At 37.2% G+C, this 22875-nt stretch overlaps 1 protein-coding gene across 1 annotated transcript in view; it reads left to right on the top strand.

Moving 5' to 3' along the window:
• Positions 1–22875, top strand: part of LOC113115923 (neural-cadherin) — a 119660-nt gene that overhangs the window by 44670 nt on the left and 52115 nt on the right. The window lies entirely within an intron of this gene.

Genomic DNA, 22875 nt, shown 5'->3' on the forward strand with positions numbered 1-22875 from the left:
ATCCAATCAAATCTCTGTAATCCGGTTTGCCAGGGTGAGGCTGGCACCTCTGGGATTTGCTTTAAAATCTCTCGCCCATCAACGTGCCACACAGCTGGTCTGGAATCACAGCAGATGGACCGAAAGTGTTTTTCTTCCAGGATTACACATATGCCTATAACATGTAGGGTCATTTAAAAACACGCTTTCCTGTTCTGCTTTCGATAAATTAATTAAAGAAAGCAGATTATGTTTATTTTCAAATGCAACAGGCTCAAGCTTTTCCGTCCATTTCTTTCTGTCCATCTTCTCAGGCCCTTAAACAGCATTTCATTAGCCGTACTATTTTCTTTTCCCTCTTTTCTGCACTCCATCATTGTTCTGACTGTCTGGGTCCGGGCACTGAAAACTACCAGCCCTAGGACGTCACTCACTCTTTAGGGTGAGAAATAGGCGTGAAGCTGGAGGTTAATATCCATGACTTGGAGATGAGAGATCTGTTGTGGCTGAACAGGACAGAGAGGCTCCACAGACTGACAGGAGCAGCATAAAAGCTCCTCACCTTCCTGCAGAGGGGTGAATCCAGGCCAGGAGGGCAGTAGACGAATGCTAATGCACCGTGACAGTCCTCTGTGACCATTGCTACCCCATGACACTCTGTGAGGTTGAAGACAAGATGATGGGATGACTGTGTCAAACCCCATTTGAAGAGACCATGGGAATTCCAAAGAATTATAGAATAAGCCAATATCCTCATGTCAAGATTTGTGACATCTTAGGTGTTTGTAGTACGTAGTACTGTAAATTTCAAGTGTGGAACGGAGTATGGAGAAAGATTAGTTGTTCCTACCAGGGGTGAGCAGAATTCATAATTGAAGAATTGACTCCATTTCAATTCATGAGTGAGAATTTAAATTGAATTTGCCATAGAATCCTGAAATGGAAATTGTATAAACATGAATAAGAAGTTACTAAATAGCAATTCAAACAAATTCAATAATAATGCATCTTTGAAGACAAATTATTCTTCCATTCTGTTCCACAAAAGTGAATCAGTCAATCCATCTATCTATTTATCTGTCTATCTATCCATCTGTCTGTCTTTTCATTTATCTACTCTTCTAACCATTTATCTATTCATCCATTTGTCTGTTTCTGTATTTTCATAATCCATCCATCCATCCATCCATCTCTGTCTGTATTTTTTTCCATCTTCTCCTCTAACCATCTCTCTCTCTTCATCCGTCTGTCTGTCTGTCTTTTTATCCATCGACTTCTCTAACAATGTTTATTAATCTAACCATGTCTGTCTTTATCTGTCTGTCTCCATCCATCCATTTAAGATTTTTTTCCGTTTTTATTCTCCTTCCCTATATTCAAATTTTAATAGCAATTTAATTTCCTGTTTACTGTTTAAATTCCTAATTCATTTCAAAACTCTCATTAAAAAGGAAATATTTTCTGTTGCTTTGTTGCTACAAATTGCTTATTGTAAATGCCTCTTAAGAATACCCAGATTTTATCATGGTTTAAAGTATTTACATTAACCTCTGTTCATTGTCAAGTATATGTGCATGCTGAGAAATAATGCTTCGATCAGTTTGGACCAGCTTAAACTCTTAACTGGTCTCACCGACACAAACTTGTTAGTCTGGTTATTGTTGTAGGTAGATTAGCTGTGCATTGACCAGTGAAAAGTAGCATGAAACTATCCAAAACTTTCATTATACTAGTAATAAGATAATAATAAGTAATAAAAATGTTATTTAAGCTGATTACCAGCTAAGCTACCAGCTTTTTTTTCAGTACACAGCTGTATCCTCTCTCCAGCTCTATCACCTCCCTCCTCCCTCCTCCCTCCCTCCCTCACTCCTTAGTTAATTTCTGCTGTCTCCTCCAGGGTCATTACCTGTATGTAACCTCAGTGTCAGTGAGGGAATATGCTGATGGTGTTTAGAGTCAACCCCACTTAGCCTTGCTCCAGTACCACCATGCTCTGCAATATCGATAACGAGAACACAAAAAAGGTTTTGCCCTCGGTTTAATTAAAAGAATTAAAGACCTTGTTTCTACTTTGTAGCTGTGCCTGGCAGATCAATTCTCACCTGAATTGTTTCTGGGTGCTGACTAATTGTTTCACGCGGTAATGGCCGGATCAAAGGGCCTCCGCCTTAATTGCTAGAACAGAGAATGAGACAGATAGCTGTTTTAGAGGAAACAAAAGCAGTTGTAGTCATCAGAGAGGCCTAGCACGATTTTGGTGAGCCAGCCAAATGATAAAGAAAGACATTTTAATGTGCTAAACCTGCCTTTTGTTTCAGTCATAGAAATAATTTAGTGGAAGAGTATATATATTTTAAGAAAGTATTTACACAGTTTTGGATCAACTTTGAAAGTTAGCATTAGTTTGACAGTGGCAGATTCAAATGATGAGTGTTAGTACGGCATAATCAAATAAATGTCCTTGATGAAAATAGTGAGTGGCGTGGAGCCTGATTGGTGATGTTACCTGCCACTGGAAAGATGGTGGTAATCTCTCTCCTCTTTATATGTCTGAAGGGCTATTGATCCCTCTTGCAATCATGCTAGAGAAACACTTGGCGTATTCATTATTGAATCCACCAGCCTCTGCAAAAGCAGGATGAGTGTGTTTAATGAAAGGAAACAAAGGCAGACGGGTGCAGAGCACACTTGCCAATCACCATACTGTGTGATGAATAAGCAGAGAAAGGAATAGACAGAGTTGAGGAGAATTAGCTCTTCAGAATTGGTCCGTGGGGCGAAGTGGCTGATGCAAGCCCAGTGGCTCGTCCTGAAATCCTCCTCAGGCCCAGACCAAGACCCTGGGCTAAGTGAAAGCTTCCCCCTTAGTTTGATGCATCCCGCTCCGTGAAGAAACATCCCACCTCCCCTCCATTTCTCCCCAGCACATGGTCTCCACTCGCTGTGAATCACTTGCTCTTCCTGCTGGTTTTTGCTATTATTCAAAGCTTGTTGTGCTGCCAGTGCTCCCGAAGGCAAACGCACATCAATCCTGACTAATCCCGCTCTCTGTAGAATGAAGATAAATAACACGCTGCTCTCTCTCCCCTCTTTAATACATGTTAAATGAAGTGTGCTGTCTGAGTTTTTTTCTGGCAAAAGTTAAAGGCCTAATACATTAATTCTTAAAACGATAGGCAAATATATTCTCCTTGCTGGAGGAATATATAGAAAAGGTGTGCAATACTGTAAAGATCAATTTGCTATTAGGTGTGGAATGTGTTTTTTTTTTTTTTCTTTTTACAAACAATTTAGCCATGAAGGAGAGTTAGGCATTAGCTAAATATGGCAAAGTTTTGCAGGGATAATTAAGAGGTCGTAAATAGTTGTATGTTCATTTGAAAATTATACTGCTTTTTGTTAGAACTCTAGCGTCCTTTGATGGAGGTGTTCAATATTAATAGGACAAATTATAAAACTTAGGAGAGCTTTTAATGGTCTCGTTACAGGGTCCTGTAGACCTTTTCTACAGCATTAGTCTCTGTTTCTCTCTCCCACTCCCACTTTCTCCCCCATCCTTTTCTTTCTTTATTTCCTCATTGCCACATTTCTGAAAGCAGTCAGCTTTTGTTGAATGCATTAGCTTGACTCACATTAGAAATAATAGAAGACCATTTTAATCAAGTACATTTAGACATCAATATTTGAGATAATAGACCCATAATAGACCTTTGTCACAGTAGACAGCATATTTGATTTGATTTAAATGAAGACAAGGCCGTGAGATATTTCTGTACACTCAGTATTTGGTATTGTAGTTTACGTGAATGAAGATCATTAGGTTGGTGAATGATTGAAATTATGTCTTTTTACAAATCAAGACTGTATTGTGGAAAATATTAGTTTTGGATATTTTAATTTTGTGCGTTAAATGGACTGTACACCAGTTCCTCAAAAAAAGGAGAAAACAGAATGAGATTGAGATACTGACAAATAGGTGTGAGCTTGAATACCCAGGTAGAAACATTATTCAAGGCGACTTGCCCGCAAGCATACTGGCATTTTAAAATAAAGATGCTGTGGTGTGATAGCACTCCTCTACATGATTCATTGAGCTCCACACACATGTGTGACTTCATTGTCCCCTCTAATATCCATTCACACAGAGATTGAGATATTTACCCCGGATAGCCAGTAGGATAGCATCTTATTAATGGCGCCCATTAGTAAGGTTGTCGTTAATGCGGCAAGTGGCCAGTTCCAGGAGGAAGCTTCATTAGCATAATTGCTGTCTCTCTGCTTCTCATTATTGACACAAACACACTTCCTCTGTCTCTTCCTATCTTTTTTTCGTCCACTTCCTCCAATTGATGTCCTGCTTAAATAGTGCATAGCTAAATGTTCTAACCTTGCTTCTGGATGGATTCATACAGATTTTTTTAAATGGGTGTTTCTTCAACTTTTATGTCCCAGGGGTTGAGTTTTATCTAAAGAAATATAATGCCCCCACCCCATCCCCCTTATTTATATGAAGGTCACATTGCAACTGTCTGGGAAAGTTTTTGTGTGCCTTTTTACAATATGTAATATTAGTCTATGGTGTCCCCAGAATGCGTCTGTGAAGTTTCAGCTCAAAATACCCCACATATAATTTATTATATAATTTTGAAAATGCCTATTTTGAGTGGAAGCAGAAACAAGTCTGTAGAGTGCCCGACATGGGAAATGATGTGCTCAGTAATTAAAGAGGCAGTGAAGCAAGGCTGGTAACAGCGCTTGGTCACGTGTCGCACCAAAACTGTTTTCAAAACCAAAACTTAGAAATTGCACACAGGTTCCGATTCTTTTCAAAAAACGTTCTGAATAAGAAACCATTCTCGGTTCCCAACTCTATTTGTATGTGTAAATACATAAAATGCTTGAATGAAGTCGGCCATTAATATATATAATTACCACCACACAATTCAATCAAAAACAATACATCATTTGAGATATGATGGAAATCATAATGTTTGTACAGTATGTCCAGTCTTGGACATCATTGTTGGCCATATTAGGGAGAGCTTGAAAAGTATATTTCAAGAGAGACAATTCATCATAAGAGAGTTAAGATTGTCAGAAAAACCAAGCTGTTGGACGTCTCACATGGTGGGAAATATTGGTTAAATTGTATAATTTCTAGTCTACTTGTGTTTGAGACTCAGATGGTCATGTGTCATTTCAACACGTGACAGCCATACTGTATTGTTTTCCTTGCTATTTAGTGTGTGTGTACTTGTGTGAATGTGTACAGTATGTGTGTGTGCACGCTGAGTCACAGTCATGTGTGTATGAGCTGGATGAGATAGACCTCACGACACGGCAGCAGGTTCTAGTTAGATTACACACTGTAATTGGCTCATCACCCACGTTTATGTAACCGGCACACAGCATATGACTCTAGGTGTTGGAACACTGCATGGAATACAAAGGTTTAATTACAACTTATATTAGTTACTGTGTGTACTGGCATATTTTATGTAGTAAGGTGCTTAAAATAAACAGACAAATGCGAAAAATCATTTCCCTGTACAGAAACTGGATTTGCAATACATTAAACATCATAACTGCTGTTGAAAGAGTATATTATACTCTTAAAAATTAAAGTTCCAAATGTGGGGTCTCACAGCGATGAACAGTTCTCAAAAGAACCATTTTTATAGATTTTAATAATCTAAAGAACTTTTCCCACTATAAAGATGTTTTTGTAGAATAGAGAGGTTCCATGGATATAAAAGGTAGAAATGGACAGTTTGAAAATGAGAGAGAGAGCTGACAAAAAGGCAAAGCAACAAGTGTAGACCAACGCTCCTGCATCTACCGTTTCCTCCCCTACTCCACGTCCAAACCAAGACCTCCATTACCCATCCGTCATCTCCAGAGACACTTCCATCTATCATTTCATGAAAACGTGTAGCCTGTGGACAGCTTTCTTAAGTCTTTGTTTTAAGAGAAACTTTGTGTGCTGCTGTTTCCCTGTAGCATCTTAGAGGCTAGACAGCTTCAGTCAGAGCGTGAGAGGAGAAAAGAGCAGAGGAGTGAGGTAAACAACTTTATCACTGGAAATCCGATTGGAGAGCTGGTGTGAGTGGTTGCTTCTTATCTAGCTGCCTCCCAGCAGCGAGATCCTTTAAACAAGCGAAGGGAGACTCAGGGTTCGATTAGAGCCTCACCAGGACTTGAATTTCATAAACAGTTTTTGTCAGATATCTCGGAGCCAAAGTGAGAGGAATGTAAAAAAGAAGTGAGTGGTTGAGGAACAAGGGGGAGAGAGAAGAAACGGATGCATGGGGGGCAGAGAAGAGAGGACTGGGGCAGAGATGGAGGCTTCCTTAATCATACTTCAGATCCCAGTGTGAGAACTCAACACCAGCATCTAATTCTCTGCCTCCACAGGCCCAGGAGTCTTGAAGTCACACTTCATGCACTTATAAGAGAATGAAACAAGAGAGAGAGAATGAAACCAACTCTGAGGTAGACTTCGACGGCTTCTTGTTTCCCATGATTCTGTTCTCCTGCAGGAAAGGAAGCCATTGTGACTGCTCAGTGAGATTATTCCAGATTCTCACAGTCATTGTTCGGCATTTCTTCGCAAGTTGTTCGCTTTTTGAAATCGCCATCCCTCCCCAAACACACAGTCGGCTTAGCGTTCTTTATATGGCCCATTTTGGTAGCCATTTATGCAAACAAAAGGACAAATCTTTCACTTTGATCGCTGAGCCATGTCTTTGCTCTACAGGGATGCAGACTGAGCCGTGTTGTATGAGGGGGGTTGGGCACAGTCTTATTTATAGTCTGTTATAGTGTTTATTAATATTTTAAGTTCAGTTTTTTATACATATATTTAACATTTTCTTTTTAATTGTATTGTAATTGTAGTTTTTAGTTCTTTTAATTCTATATCTATACAGCTTTAATTGAGTATTTATTCACATTTTTCATCAAATATATTTATTTGTATTTTTATTGATTTCAGCTTCATTTTAATTATCAAATATACTCACATTATTTGTATTTTAGTTTTAGGTTTAGTAATTTTAGTACTTTAGTACTTAGCTAATTTTTTATTTTAGTAAAATTTTAAGGTTTTCATTTATATTTAATTTTAATTATTATTTTTAATTCAGTTTTAAGTGTAGTAATTTTAGAACTTGAATTTCAACTTATTTTGGTTAGCTAATAGAAATGCTGCTCATTTCTTTGTGAAATTGAAATATAACTATAATAATATACTAATATAACACTTGCATATTATTGCTTTTTTATTGGTTTTTATTGCTTTGGATAAAATCATCTGTTAAATGACAAAATTTAAATAGCAGTAACACAAATAAAATGAATCTCTTAATATAAACAAAAAAAAAGGCTTTGTCTGTGCTCTTTCTATCTAAAATGAGGCAATCGCTGCATTTTAATCATGATCCAAACAAAGATGCTGCATACATGCAACTTGAGCAGTTTTTAATCTAAATTAGATTGTATAATTTTTACTTTTTTAATAAAAAACAGAATAGTTTGACTTCAGTTTTGTGAAACTATACATAAAAATATCTACATGAAACAGCGAAGGAGCAGATTCACTCTCTGGCAGCAGGTGGCACTTAAAATGTTTTCTTGGTTTCTGCTGTAAACAAAGCAGTGCTGCACTTATGAATTTTAAATATGCATTATACAGTGGCAAGATGAAAAGAAAAAATACCATCTGAACTTTTTTAAAGACAGTAAGTTCCCCTCAGACATACATTCATATAAACTCCTAACCCTAAATGAATATCGCAATATTTTTAGCATCTCAACGATCACATATTCGAATCAATTTTCATCCTGTTCGCTGTTAATCGTTACATCCCTAAATATACGTATTTGTTTTAATTTGAGTTATTTCAGCTGTATTTAAATTATGGAAAATTACTTATAGTTTTAAGTTATCAGTAACAACAATGGTTGGGTACGTGTGTTTGTTTGGGTACATTGGCAAACCCCCACATCAGACGGTCAGACGGGTCAACCCCAAACCTAATTTGCAGCGCAGCTGTAGGTACCTTTCATCTCTCCCAAACGCGGGCAGTTCTGCTTTCACTTCATCTTTTAGTGTTTGAAAACATTGGCATTCATGTGCCCATGTGTGCGTCTGCTTTCATAGACTAGCCCAGCGGGTCTGCCAGGGTCCCATCCAGCTCTGTGTGCCACTTCTTCACAGAGTCACTTGAGTGGAAAATCAAGACGTGGAGGGGAGCATTTCACCTGAATGGGACATGGGAATGTTGGCGGAGGAGGAGCGATTTCCCTGCGGGGACTCCGGGGGCCGGATGAATGGCTGGAAGTTTTCCAGGATTGGCCACTAAGCTCAACCAGACCAGCATACGCTGACTTGTTCCAGCGCGGCACTTCTCTATTCAAAGGAAAGAGCGTAGCCTCAACAGGGGTTAACGACAAATACAAGCACATTCAGCCTTAGAGGAAATGAGCTTTCTTAAGAGCACACAAGCCCTCCTTTGGTTTCTAAGGGCTGTAGGTCATTATCTGTGTCTATAATTGCTTTCGTTAAAATGGAATGATGTATTGGCACAAATCCTGCACTTTACATGTTTTCCATCATTTTTATTCTTGTAGGGCGTTATGCATGAGTGACGGCAGGATCCACTTTGTTTGTTCTCATCCCGTTGGAGCATCATAAATCTAGCCAGACATATGATACGCTAATGAATAATGAAGAGCAAATCTCTTTCTCACTCTCTTTTTCTGTCTCTCTCTCTTCTGTTGTTGTCTATGGAGACGCCGAGGCCTGAAATGCACATTTAAACAAAGAACAGCAATTATGCTCCTCATTTGCATGACTTAACATGCATTTGCATGTGCTTGTGCAGAATGCTTTGTGTACGGCCTGTGTTTAACACGGCAGAACGTGGAGCCGTTAACAAGCTTTATCCTGAGACCGAGCTTAATGGACGACAGCCCTGTTGGAAGTTTAATGAATCTTTACTCACAAATGTAGTGAGAGCTGAACGGACAGATGGAGTGACAGACAGAGTCCACACAACTAATGTGAATGCAACAGTTTTTTTTACTAAAGAAGCTTCATTTTACACGTGGTTGCCCAGTATCGGTTGCCCTATATTGGTATTATATTAGTTATCTATCTATCTATCTATCTATCTATATATATATATATATATATATATATATATATATATATATATATATATATATATATATATATATATATATATATATATATATATTTATTTATTTTTTTCATTTAACATTAATGAATTAATCTTATTTAAAAAACAATTATTAAATTGTAGCCTATGATAAATCTCAGTATGAATATCCATTTTTATACTGTCCATTAAAATGTTTGATTTTAGATTTTATTGTTTTATTAAAAAATCTAAATACAGTTATATAAAATTTTAGTGTCTGTCGTTTATAGTCCGCCATTCAAATAAAATTAATTATTGATTTATTGGTATCATCCAGAATTTTAATACTATTTAGAAACGTGTCAGTCGTTGAGTGATAATGTCTTACATAATCCACGGGATGTTCATTGAGTTCCTCGTTGTCCATTTTGTCCAAACCTGAGAAGATCCAGTACCTATCCTGTTGAAAATCTCCCCTTTCTTCTTCAGGCTTCATGATATCGACGTGATGAAACCACACACATGGTGCACAGAATCTCTGATTGTAGTTTTTTTTTAAAGAAATTTCCTGGCATAAATCATAAATATGATATGAGCCCTCGCATCAATTTTTCAGGGCTTTATTTTTTAATGCTGAACAAAAGTTCTCAGATATTCATAATTTAAGTGACAGTTTCCATGTTTTAGATTGGTCTATTTCCACAGAGCTTATGAAATGTGGATCCGAGACGTTTGCTTGATGATGAAAACCACATTGAAAATAGTCTTTATTCAGGGACCCGTTATTGTAAATGTGAGGACTGGTAAATTATTGAGAGTGTGTCCTGAGGGTGCAATGTGAAAAATGGGAAGTACTATACACTAACTTCTCGAGTCTCTCTGTCTCCATTTCTCATATGTCTTTCTTTGAGGTGGTTTATAGGGCTCAAAAACAGCTGTATTATTACATGTGGTTTGGAATATTAAGCTCAACAAGAATTTATCTGTTTTTTTTTTCTTTTAACTGTTCCTCCGCTCGCTTTATCTTTGTCATTCATTGTTTAAGTGCTCCACATGGACTGAGTCTTCTCTTCCATCACACCTGTCTCACATTACAAAAGAAATGAAGCTCCCTGAAGAACAGATTGATTTATTTGTCTGAATAAGCTGCAGGTACTGACTGCTGTACCCACAGGAGTGTTAAAGAGCATCCGATGAGACTATTTCACAAGCACATGGAGCTTACTGCATGACAATTCTTATTGCTAGCGTGGAGGTTTTTGTAAATATACATCCCAGAGGAACTGTTTATTGCTCAGATGTTGCTCTGAAAGAGATTTGCTCAGTTATGTTTTGTTCTGTGTTTCTTGTAAAACTGTGTTTCATCAAATTATTGAAAGCAAATTAATTTATATAGTTAGTACCTTTTTTTTACAATGTACAGTACATAGTTTCAGAGCAGCTTTATAGAAAATCATGATGTTACTGTTTCTAATTTATAATGTCCTATAGTCTATATAGCAGATTAGAGTTGGGCGATAATTTAAATTTTGCAACGATTCAAGCAATCTGGCAGTTTAGATATGCTATATAGTATATATTGTCCATACATGAGTATACTGTATGTGTGCAGATAATGTTGTACATACATATCCAACTATATATACAATACACACACATATATATATATATATATATATATATATATATATATATATGGAGAAAGAGAGAGAGAGAGAGAGCGCGCTGGGCAATAATACATGTGGTAAGATTTGTTCATGTACGCTTCATTTAAGTTTCAACTTGGCCTCAGATATTTATCTGAAATATTAAATGTAAAAATGTAACAATTATTGACATAAAGTAGAAACTATAAAGAGCTATCTAGAAAATTCATATAGTTTTATGGATTAATATAGATCATTTAACCCTGAAAGAATTTAATGAGAAATATTTGAGTGCAGATTGAGATCTGAGACTTATGATTTCAGACTTATGTGGTCTGGACTAATCTGAGCACAGTTTGAGAAATGATTGATCTTTTCTCAAAATCTAGATGAGAATCGTGAGATTACTAGAGTCTCTTTGTTTCTTTGAAAGAAATATTCTGAAAGTCTCTATTTTTATCTCATCACTGTCTAGGAGAATGATGTTATGAGTTTTATTTTTTCAGAGGAAGTATCTAACTAGCTTTGAAAACATAGGGAAAGAGATGTGTCTTGCTAAACCCCAGCAGCAACAGGGCAGTCAGCCTTTGTACTGAACAGACTGACTTATTTAAAATGACTTTTCCCACATGGTCAACACTGAACACAGTTTGGTCTATTCTAATTATCATACTATTATTCTATGGAAAGGAAGGACTAGAAACAGCAAATGGAGCAAAAGACTTGCGGGTCGTTGTTTGTTAAGCCACTTCTTGATGTAGTGAGAGGGGGAGACAGAGCAGATGTCAATGGTGGAAGGGTGCCTGCAGTTCTCCTAACATCAATTTGAAAATGTTTCCCATGTTCCCATTCCAGTATAGCCTGTCAGACTCCACCAAGGTAATTGCGTTTCTGCAGAGGCGAAATGAAACTGAAGTTTCAGCTGCAGCATCAAAGGGTAAGGCACTGCTTGTGGTTTGTCTACTCCTCACAGCCCAAGCAATCGATTTAATCCCTTGTAGTAAAGGAAAGAGTGGAAAGATGGATCCAGGATCAGGTATCTCATAGATCCGGCAGAGTTCTGCAGAGCACCTCTATGCCATGTGGGAAAAAATACCTTGATGTGTGAGATGATGTATGTGAGCAATCTTAAACTAAAAGTACCTCACGTCGGAGGGCACAGGCCTTTGATCACATATTGATGGTGTGTTGTGGTAAACAGACGCCCTTGCTCTATTGCTTTAACCCAGTGGTTTTCAAAGTGTGGGGTGCACCCTCTAAAGCAGTGCCACTGTTCTGTTATTTATTTTAGTATGTTGTAAATATGTCATGGCATACCATTTTTTTATATAATTAACTCTTTCCCAGGCATTGCTGAGTCATCTTGTCTTTTATGAGAAAACGCTTCCCATTTTTATGGCTTTTCATGTTTTAACTTTTATATACACTCGGGAGAGCTATAACACATTGTTTGAATGAGACCACATTTTCCAGATCAAAAACACAGATGAGGAAGCAGTGTTAGTTTCGTTGACTAAATATTTTCGTCATTATTTTCGTCAGAAATATATTTTTGCGACGAAAACGAAACGAAAACTAAAAAAGAAGGCACTGATGGAGACTAAAACTATGACTAAATTGATTGACATTATCGTCAACGAATAAAGGACGAGACGAAAATAGACTGTGCCGAAAATCAAATCAGCAGACGGGAGAGATGCGAGGAATGAACAAAAGAACCGGCAAAATGCAACAGGCGAGACTGCATGAGAGAAGAGAACCAATCCGAGCCTGACTTATTGAGACGTGAAGCGAAGGTTTTCAGTTTTTAAATGAGCTCCCGGGAAGTCGGCATTCGAAGAGGTGATGTCTAAAAGAGCGAAAAAATGTCCACAGCTCACTTCACGTTCGACGACGAACAAAACAAAACAAAGTGTAAAGCACGCGGAGCGCTCATTCGTGGCAAGAACACAACCAATTTGAAAAGACATTTATAGACAAGCCACCTGGACATTTTCTCAAATGTAATTTCACAACGATGTTCTTTTGTTTATTGAGCTAAGCAAATTGGAAGACTGCAGTGCGTAGATGTTGTTTCATTAAATATTACGAACTGAAAAGTACTGTAAAATAGCCCCTTCTTCAAGTTAGATGAGAGCACAATACTAATACGTAATATTATGATACATACATTTGATTAATACTAATGTTTAGTATATTTTATAATGTTCTACTTGTTGACAATATCACAAATATTTCTATATTAGTCATGTGAAACGTGAATGTTCACATCCTATCATTATACATACTAATCTAGCAATATTGTAGTATTTAAAACATACAATATTGCTAATTGACAAATTAATACCTTATGTAAGCTTTAAGGTCCTGGACCTAACTTTATTTTTCTTTTATTGATGGTCAATTGGCAGCTAGTTATTGTTTACATTATCATGACAGTGTTTGTTGCTGCATTAAAGCTTTTGAATCGAAATAAAGACACAGTTGTGTTGAAATAAAGTTGAATTTGTGTTTTATATATTTTGGTTAAGTTTGTTTCCTATACCAGCTGTAAAAAATTGTCTAGTAAATCTTTTATTGATTTTAGTCTTATTTTAGTCGACTAAAATACCAAGCAATTTTAGTCGACTAAAATAAGACTAAAATTAAAACAAATCAGATGACTAAAACTTGACTAAAACTAAAAAGAATTATAGTCAAAAGACTTAAACTAAAACTAAATTAAAATTTAGTGTAAAAATGAACAATGTGAAGAAGACGTGGAAATGAGCAATCTCTTATGTAAGCAGATTTTCGCATTGGTCTGAATGAAAATGCAAATTCATTCTTTGCCACTAGGTGCTGCTTTTGGAACGTTAAAATAGCTGTTTCCCCCGATAACGACTGTACACAAAGCAGCACTGCGTTCACAAATGCAGGTTTATTAGGCATTACAGGCATGATGAAATGGAAATGAACTCAACCAACTGTCAGTCGGACCAATCACCACAGATTAGTGTCACAGAAAGGAGCTGTTTGGAAAATGAATCGTTAAATAAATTGTTTGGGAGTCATTGTGCATAATATGAGGTAAAAACAAATGCATATTATTAGACAATGAAAGTTTTTTTTACATTGTTACAAAAAATGTGCTTTCTATTAATCAGAGAATCCTGAAAAAAGTATAATGGTTTCGACAAGACTTTTAGCAGCACAGCTTTTTTCAGCAATAATAATAAGAAATGTATCTTAACCATCAAGTCAGCATGTTAGAAATAATTCTCAAGAATCATGTGACTGTATTTATGGCTGCTGAAAATTCAGCATTGCTATCGCATATTACATTTTTTATTACATAAATGTATCCTTATATTTGTGAATATATTATTTTATATATTTGTGAAATTAAAATGATTTATATAAATGTTTTTTTTATTATTATTAACAATTTTTGATGTGGTGGGTATACATTTTCATCTTTAAAAGTAGGGCAACACCAAAAACAATTAAGAACCACTACTTTAAACTATAGTGAAAAGTCATATGAAATGGCAGGTATCACATAAAGACATGTCAGTCAAGACTGGACAGTACAGACTTAACTGAGTTAAGTCAAACAAACACAAAGTTAACTTGCTTCTCCACCTCCTCTCAGGGCCTCTTTGCCCTCCACGCTTTCTGGTTTCACACTGCCAAGTCATGGCATGGAGCATGTGTGAGGGGACATAGAGAGGAGTTCTCTTGCCTTTTAATGACTCCAGGTCAGAGTTGGAGCAGATCAGAGTTAATGAGACATCCTTTGAAATAACGGCTCCACTCCATCCAGGAGAGTGAGAGAGAGCGTTTGCCGTACTGGCAGGCTTCCTTTGAGAGGTGTGTGCTGGTGCTGATCACGGTCATTATCTCACCTTAGGACTCAGCAGCCGTAACCCTTGCACACACATGCAGAGCCTCTAATTGAGTTTCTGTGTTCTGCTGACTGGGCTTTGATTCGCTCACGAGTGGTCAGAGAGAAGTGCTTGCCTTCCATGTTTCTAAGCCTTTTACTATCTCTCTGTCTCTGTGGTCAGACAGCATCTTAATCCCAGCATCCCAGATGATTTCTGACACACTCTAATCATCTACAGAACAAGATTATGAAATTAAGCTTTACTTTGACCCTCTGTTGGAAAATCAGGTTATACAACTTAAGGTTGTACAGCTGTGTTGTAGCTGGTCTAAAATGGTTTAGTTGTGAACAGCACCAACCAATATGGTAACATTTTAAAAACGAAATTGACTATGGTAAAATAGAATGTTCTAGTTTTTCCATCGAGTGCTCTTGACTAAGATTGCCTAACAACAATGCTTAGTAACCATTGCAATTATAAAAGTAAAACATAATTTGAAAAGAAAACAACAGCATGCATTGTATAAAGTAGGCACCATCAGCATTTGTTACATGTAACTATAGAAGTCTTGATTAACTTAAGTTGTTGAAAGATGCGAAAACGTGATGTTTTATAATGCACAGTGATGAAATTAAAAAAGAAGGTACATTTTGTCAACAAATTGTTTTGGATTATCCAAAAGCGCAGTTAAAATAAGTTCAATGAGAACATTATGTTTATTAAAAAAACGACGATGTTTAATCTCCAAAGACCCTTTCAACCAGTTGAAGAAGAGAAAATTCTGGAAGATGGTTGTTGGCTGAAGCATTTCTTTATTTTTAAGTGTGGGTCTGATTTTTGTCCAGTTTCCACAGAAAGGAGGAACAGTTGGTGACCGGTTTAGAGTGGTGAGTGTGTTTCTGGGTGTTTTTGTGGTTTAGGTCACCGCTGTGCTGTCCTGCATGCCGGCTCTCTCAGTATTTCACTGTGGAGTGAGGATGTATGTCCATAAACTGCCTCAGGGCTTTCAATCAGATCTCAGCCGCTGAAATGAAATGGAAATAAAGAGCAAGAGGAAAAAGGGGAGTGAGAGTGAGAGAGAGAGAGAGAGAGAAAACACATCACTAAGATGGAGGATCTCTTAGTCGTGTTGTTGCATTTATCTGAGTGGTTTCTCTCCTCTGTGTAACAGCTCCGCTGCTCTCTCTGTCGTTTTTTTGAAAGTCTGTTTTCCTTTTTCCCCCTGGTGCTTGTATTTTAGATGGCAGTGTATGAAATATACAACATGCCCGAGCTTTGATATAACATAGAAGAGAATAGAGCAGGTACATTTGTCAGTGAGAGACAAGGACAGTGTGTGTGTGTGTGTGTGTGGAAGAACATCCCACACAGATGTCGGTTTGAAATCAACAGAACAGAGGAAACATAATTATATGTGTTTAGTTCCTCCCCCCATCTCTCCCTCTGCATGCTCTCATCAGCGGTGAAAAATGGGCTTAATTAACCTGCAGGAAACTTTGTGAATGTGTATGATGCGTGGAGTCGTGTGTGTGAATTATGTTTCTTTTTCAACAACTGCGTCTAAATGAGAGTGGAGGAGAGAAGCAGCATGTTATAACTGTCTTTGTGGTGAATTTCTCTCTGTAAAACGTTTCAGAGAGACGTGGGTAATATATATGGCTATATGCTTTTAATTGCTATTAATCATATATATAAGACTTTTGCATTAATTTTTTTTTTAATTAATGCTATTAATACATTTCTATTTATTTTACTATCTATTCATCAAAGAATCCTGAAAAAATAATGTGACATTGATTCAATTCAAGTTTATTTTTATAGTGCTTTTTATAATACAAATCAAAGCAACTTTATAGAAAATTAAGTTTCTACAATATTAGCTTAACAGTGGTAGAGATGTTCCGATACCCTTTTTCTCTTCCCAATACCGATTCCGATACCTGGGCTCAGGGTATCGGCTGATACCGAGTACTGATCCGATACCTGGGTGTGTATCTGTATATACAGCTGTATATACTACTAGCCCTGTGTAAATTGCTAGAATTCTTTTTATGGTGTGCTTCAGACAGATCCCTCAATAAAACATGAACAAATACATGGTGAACTACTGTATTTATTACAGTATTTTTATTATCTAACATGAATTTGACAGTATTATTTATTTTCATATGCAAAAAAGAACTTGCATATGCATATGCAGCCAAAAATCTAACACCGCAAACTAAAAAAGGTATTTAAGTTTTACAATATAACTGTATAAAAAAACTGCAACAAATAAGTCTAGGAATATAAAAAAAAGATCTATTAATCAGATAATCTCTTTACAACAAAACAAGTAAAAAACAAGCAACCATCTAGGCATAATTATTATTATTATAGAGACGTATTGTTATTATTATAGAGACGTATTGTTGTATTGTATTATTACTGTAGGCTACAACAGTAGCTTTATATATTGTCAATTTACTCATGTAAACCAAACATTTATTTTAATGGGCTGCCATGAAGATCTTTGAGTGTCTGTGTTTATGATATGACAGTATTCTCAAATGAAACGGTAAATTCTCATGAAGTGACGGTTTATGCGTTCGTGTCCTCATGACACACAGCAGAGACTACAAAACAGCGAGCTCTCGCGCATCTGTGCCAGTCACCCACAGAGATGTAGATTTTGCGGGAGTAATATTTAAATAGTATTTTGCAGTTTAATATTCACAGACACTAGTATATATTCGGCTACTGTCTGGAGCCCTGCGCTTTGACTTACACGGAAGCGACTGAACGCAGCTGCCGGTACTGAATATACTCGAGAGTCTGTAACTACCGGTACTACAGAGACATACTGCTAACCACTGATCTATAATATAGTAGCGGCTTCACTGTCTTTTGGCAGTTTAGAATGTGATGAGTGATCTAGTCATATATAGATAAGGGCTGCTAACGCGTTTTCATTTCTTCTTCGCTGCTCTAAACAGGGGTTGCTTGTGGCAACACAGCACAACTTCCTGTGTTTTCAATGCATTTTGAGCAGCGAAGAAGAACCGTGCAGCGGTTAGGCAAAGCTTGCGGTCATAACTAGGTCTTTTTTAAGAAAATGGTATCGGATCGGTATATGGGTTCATGTACTCGCCGATGCCGATGCCAGAATTTGTTGTGGTATCGGAGATATTTCCGATACTAGTATCGGAATCGGAACAACTCTAACCGTCAGTTTATGTGCATATGGCAGACATTTTCCCAAAAATGAATTAAAGACGTAAACAGACAATGAACACTATTAACAGCAATTAATATATGATGCAATCACACTTGTAACATTTGGTTCTTTAAAAACATTTTAAAAATCAAATGTCCCCAAAATGTTGAACAGTAGTTTAAGACAAAAACATTTATGGTTTGCTAACAACAATACTTTATTAAAACAATGGCATCAGTTATATTTTAAACAAGTAAACAATGATGTAAGAACAGTTTGAGGATGAAATTATTTACCGTGTGCGTGTGTGTGTGTGTGTGTGTGTGTGTGTGTGATATGGTTTGACTAAAAGTGGGCCACAATGCGAGATCATTAATTAGGATGCGCTGTGCTTTCGTGCTCTGGTTGGGTCAGAGCAGCCCCCACAGTCTACAAACACACACACAGTACTTCAATAATGAGGCCCTGTCTGTGTCACACACTGCCCTCTGTCACTGCCTACAGATTAGTATGCGCACTTACACACCTACACTAACGGTCATGCTTTCTCTCCCTTTGTGTGTGTGTTTGGGTGTTTGGTTCATCAAGCTAGAGTCCTTTCACCCTGCTCAGTGCGAGATGCTGTTTTTGCTCCTGGCTTGTTCTGAGCATTTCTAATGCATTTTTCTAATTCGTTCAGTGCATTTAGGCATATATGAAGATGGCGAACATGCTTGGATCCACACCAAATCAATCGCTTCGAGATCACCTGAATGAGTTTGGTCTTTGCCTGATTAAAAACAAATTCTGGAGCAGCTTTGTGCAAATATTGTATGTCTGCTGATGTTTTGAGTAGATATAACTATGACTAAAATCCACAAAAAAGTAGTTAAAAATGTTTCTTTCACTCTCTGAGACTTATCACCCAGAGGAATTTCAGTGTGCAGTTCATGAGTAAGGGTGACAGAGAGAGAAAAAGACAAAGGCCCTGATTTGAAAACTTAATTACATCCCTGGAAAAGCATGTCATCAGAACAACAATGAGATATACATCGTTGAGTGTTTAATTGAGCATGAAAGAGCTCCCCTTTTTAGACCGAAATGCAAAAACTGCTTCTGCCAGCCCAGCAAGGACAAGGCAATTACACAGGCTCACCGGCGTGCTGTTTGCATGTCACAAAGACTTAACCCTGCAAAGTGGAGATTTGACTCAGGGGGACACCTGCAATGTCCCAGTCACTATGACAACTTGGCCTACACTGTCATTCACCAAGACACCTGCAAGTCTTTCCCTATGCTGTTTGTGTGTGTGTGTAATTCCAGATCATTTGTTCAGGGTGGTCCATTAGGGAGGTATCCAGCTGTAAGAGGGACTTCAGGGACACGGTATCAGGAAGGGCTCAGAGTGAGAAGAGACGTGGTTTCTGGCTGCTTAGAGTCTTTGGTTTGGTGCTGATGTACTGTAGTCCTTCTCAAACAGACCAACAATGGCATAGTTTTCAAGATGTTGGATTATATTAAAATAGAGAGTTTACCAAAAATGTGAAGTTTTAAAGTCACCATGACATCAAAATGGACAATTATTTTTTTCTTTATTATTTTTATACATATCAACATAGAATATATGAAAGTTTCACTTAATAAGTTTTTCATTATATTCAAATTTTCTGAGATGCACCTGTGTGTGTGTGTGTGTGTGTATGTACATATATATATATATATATATATATATATATATATATATATATATATATATATATATATATATATATATATACATACATACATATAACATATTAGGTGGCCTTATAAGTACAATGTACTTATTGTGTTCATATTGTATTGTAAGACACTTTTGCTGCTATTGAGGTGGGATTGGGGTAAGGTTAGGGAGAGGGTTGGAGGTATGGGTAAGTTTAGGGGTGGGTCAAGGTGTAAAGTATGGGTTAACAGTGTAATTATAAATGTAATTACAGAAATTAAATACAGATGTAATTACATGTAGTTTTTTTTAAATATAAGTACAATGTAAAAACATGTATGTACACAATAAGTACATTGTACTAAATCATTAATTAAAATGTAAGTACATAGTAGTTAAGGCCACTTAATATAAAGTGGGTCCATATATAAAACATAACTTTAATCTGTGAAATCATGAAATAGCAAACTCTAAGCAATACAGATTTCCTCTGTCAGTTGTGTTTTGCAATTATGGTGAATCAGCATTGATTCATTGCTTCATATCCACTCAAAGGCATCGCATCGTATTCTTCCCATCCTCCAATTCCTTTGAGTTGCTCTTTAGATGCAGACAAACATGGTAACAAAAGAAAGCTGCACATGTTCGATGCGGCTGACGACCGTTTAAGTCTCTTTGAATGGAATCTAATTTTCCCCAGTCGGCATCGGCTTCTTTTACATCCTCTCACCAAATTACCGTACACCAAATTAGGCCAAAAACACAACACAAACACAGCACGCACAGTTTCCATCCCTCTTTCTTTATCCGCTCTTCGTCTTGTTGTTTTTCTTTTAACGTAGCAATCCGTGACATCTTCTGTATTGATATTCAAATTAGTACGGAGCTTTGGGTGGACTTAGATAAAATTCACCAGCTATTTATACACGGAGCATATTATATCCAACGCTTTGCTTCACGCCATCCGGGCTTAGCTTGGCTTAGCGAGGCGTAAACAAATGCACAAAGGTCTTTGCGCTTTCTCCTCAGATTTTTTCCCCACATTATCTGAACTTCCAAACTGCGATGCTGAAAAAGATCAAGCAATTGTTTCATTGTGTTTTATGCACAGGGTGAAAAAGACATCCCAGTTTGGGTTCCATATTGTTCTTTTGAAACAAAGAGCAAGATGCCCAGTCATGAAACAGATAGAAAAATCACTCTTTCATTACCAGACAGGCTTTTTTTACTATTTCTATCATAGCTAAAAAGCATTTTTACCCGATCCTTCCTCCCTTATTTTCTCAGTATGAGGGGTGTTTATATTCCTTCAGGATGTCGTGATACTGTGACAGCTGTTTTGAAGAAGTTGGGTAGAGATACATTTGTTGAAACCCTCGCCAGGGTTCCTCGGGCGTCCCTTGAACTGCCCTCTCCCTGTTGGAGGTTTGTTGACTGAGCCTGTGGCTCATTAGCCTCTCAGGTGTGGGTGTTGGCTGTTGGAGTTTGATCCACATCTGTTGGACCTTTAGGCCACCCCATGGTGGGCTGCACACAGAGCTCAGTGTGAGGTAGGAAGGGTCGCTTCTAGGGTCTTTGATTCCACATGGAGAACGCAGATATATATATAGTTTATTTTTGGTCTTTTGTTATAAATGAAAAATATTTTTTAACACAGAATGTTATTTCATTTAGCAAATTCATTAAAAATTATCATTTCACTCTAATATACAGTTCCTGACGTAAAAATTGAATAAAATGTATTCAGTAAGGCCTTGCTGCTAAAGCCGATGTCCCTTTATTTGGATACATTTATGCATGTATTAGCATACATCTTCCTAGGTTCAGTCATGTAGACCTCTGATAATTTATCTGTATTATCATCAAACGTCAGTGAATCACAGTGGCAAGTGGACAGCCACAGAATTTGATTACACCAACAGCAACTTTGACAGGATTTACATGTATTTGCATAGAGAATGTCACTTTTTGTTGGCTTTCACATATGCAGTGATCTGTGGGGGTTTGTTGGTTTGTGTTTTCACTCTGCTTGTATTAATGTGGTTTTATCTATTTGACTGAGCTCCAGTCCATCTGTTTGCACGACACATCCTGACTCTGCAGACGTTCACAACACAGAGACATGGAAACATAGAGGCAAGACACCCAAGCCCCCGACCCTTGTATCTCTCTGCTCTCGTTGTGTCTTTCGTCTTTTCCTTGCATCTCCCTCGATCAGTCTCTTTTGACATACTCCAAAGCATGGCTATGAAACACAGGAAGTGAGGGTAACAGTAGTATGTTCCCTCTTGACGAGGTGCTTAGAAGTGAAGTTTCTTCTTATTCTCACTCTTGTCTCGCTTTTGCATGAAATGTCAAAAACAACACGATGCAAGTGTGGAAACAAACAAACAACAGAGAAAAGAGAACACAAAAACACCCCAAAAAAGATATTTCTGTTCTGTTAAGTACTTTCTTTCTCCGTCTGATCTTCCGAGGCCGTCTGAGGGAGCGGATCGTGTCTCTGACAGCAAACTTCCTCAGGACCTACAGGGGAAGTCAGAGATGATGTGTTCTACAGAAATGTCAGTTCTCTCTTGTAGCCGAGCGTCCTCGGGCTGAATGACAGTCTGAAGCCGAGAGGCGTCACTGAATTCAGGGTGGCTAAAGGCTTTCCCTTTCCCTCCTGCTCTTTTGGCTGGTATTTGGATTAGAAAATGTGCTTTCAGAGGCTATAGATGCAACACTACGGCTTGGTAGATGTATTTGGGATATTTTGCAGAGATTACAGATATTATGAAGAGCATTGTGAACATTCTCCAAAAAGAAGACAATGAATGGGATAAAACAAGAAGAGTATCATGAGAGGGAAGAAGAGAGGGCCTTAGATTTCTCTCATTGGGGCCTATTGTATTATTATGCATTTTTATTTTTTTATCTTTGCTGTTTGTTGCTAAGGTGTTCTGGGGAGGGTTAAGTTTGTTGCTATTCCATTAGTTTCCAGTCCAAGTTCTTAATTACTCTCAGTTCCCTTTGAAAGCACAATAGTTTCCTCCCATGTTCAAGTAATTACTAATTTACAATAATTACTAATTAATGACAATATTTAATTTTAATGTATTTTTTTTTCTCATAAATAACTGCATGAACTTCTTCAAGTAGACTTACATTATTTAATGTATTGTAATACATAAAACTAAAAACATTTTGTGCATCATCTTTTAATTTGATATTTTGTCCTGATAAATAACAATGAACTTTATGAAAGTGTACTTGCATTGTTATTTTATTTATTGTAACGCATAAAACTTCTACAATGTCTCAAAAGTGTTTTTGGTATGTGATGTGTTTCTTTATG

Source organism: Carassius auratus, chromosome 16 (assembly GCF_003368295.1).
Source record: "Carassius auratus strain Wakin chromosome 16, ASM336829v1, whole genome shotgun sequence".
Lineage (NCBI taxonomy): Eukaryota > Metazoa > Chordata > Actinopteri > Cypriniformes > Cyprinidae > Carassius > Carassius auratus.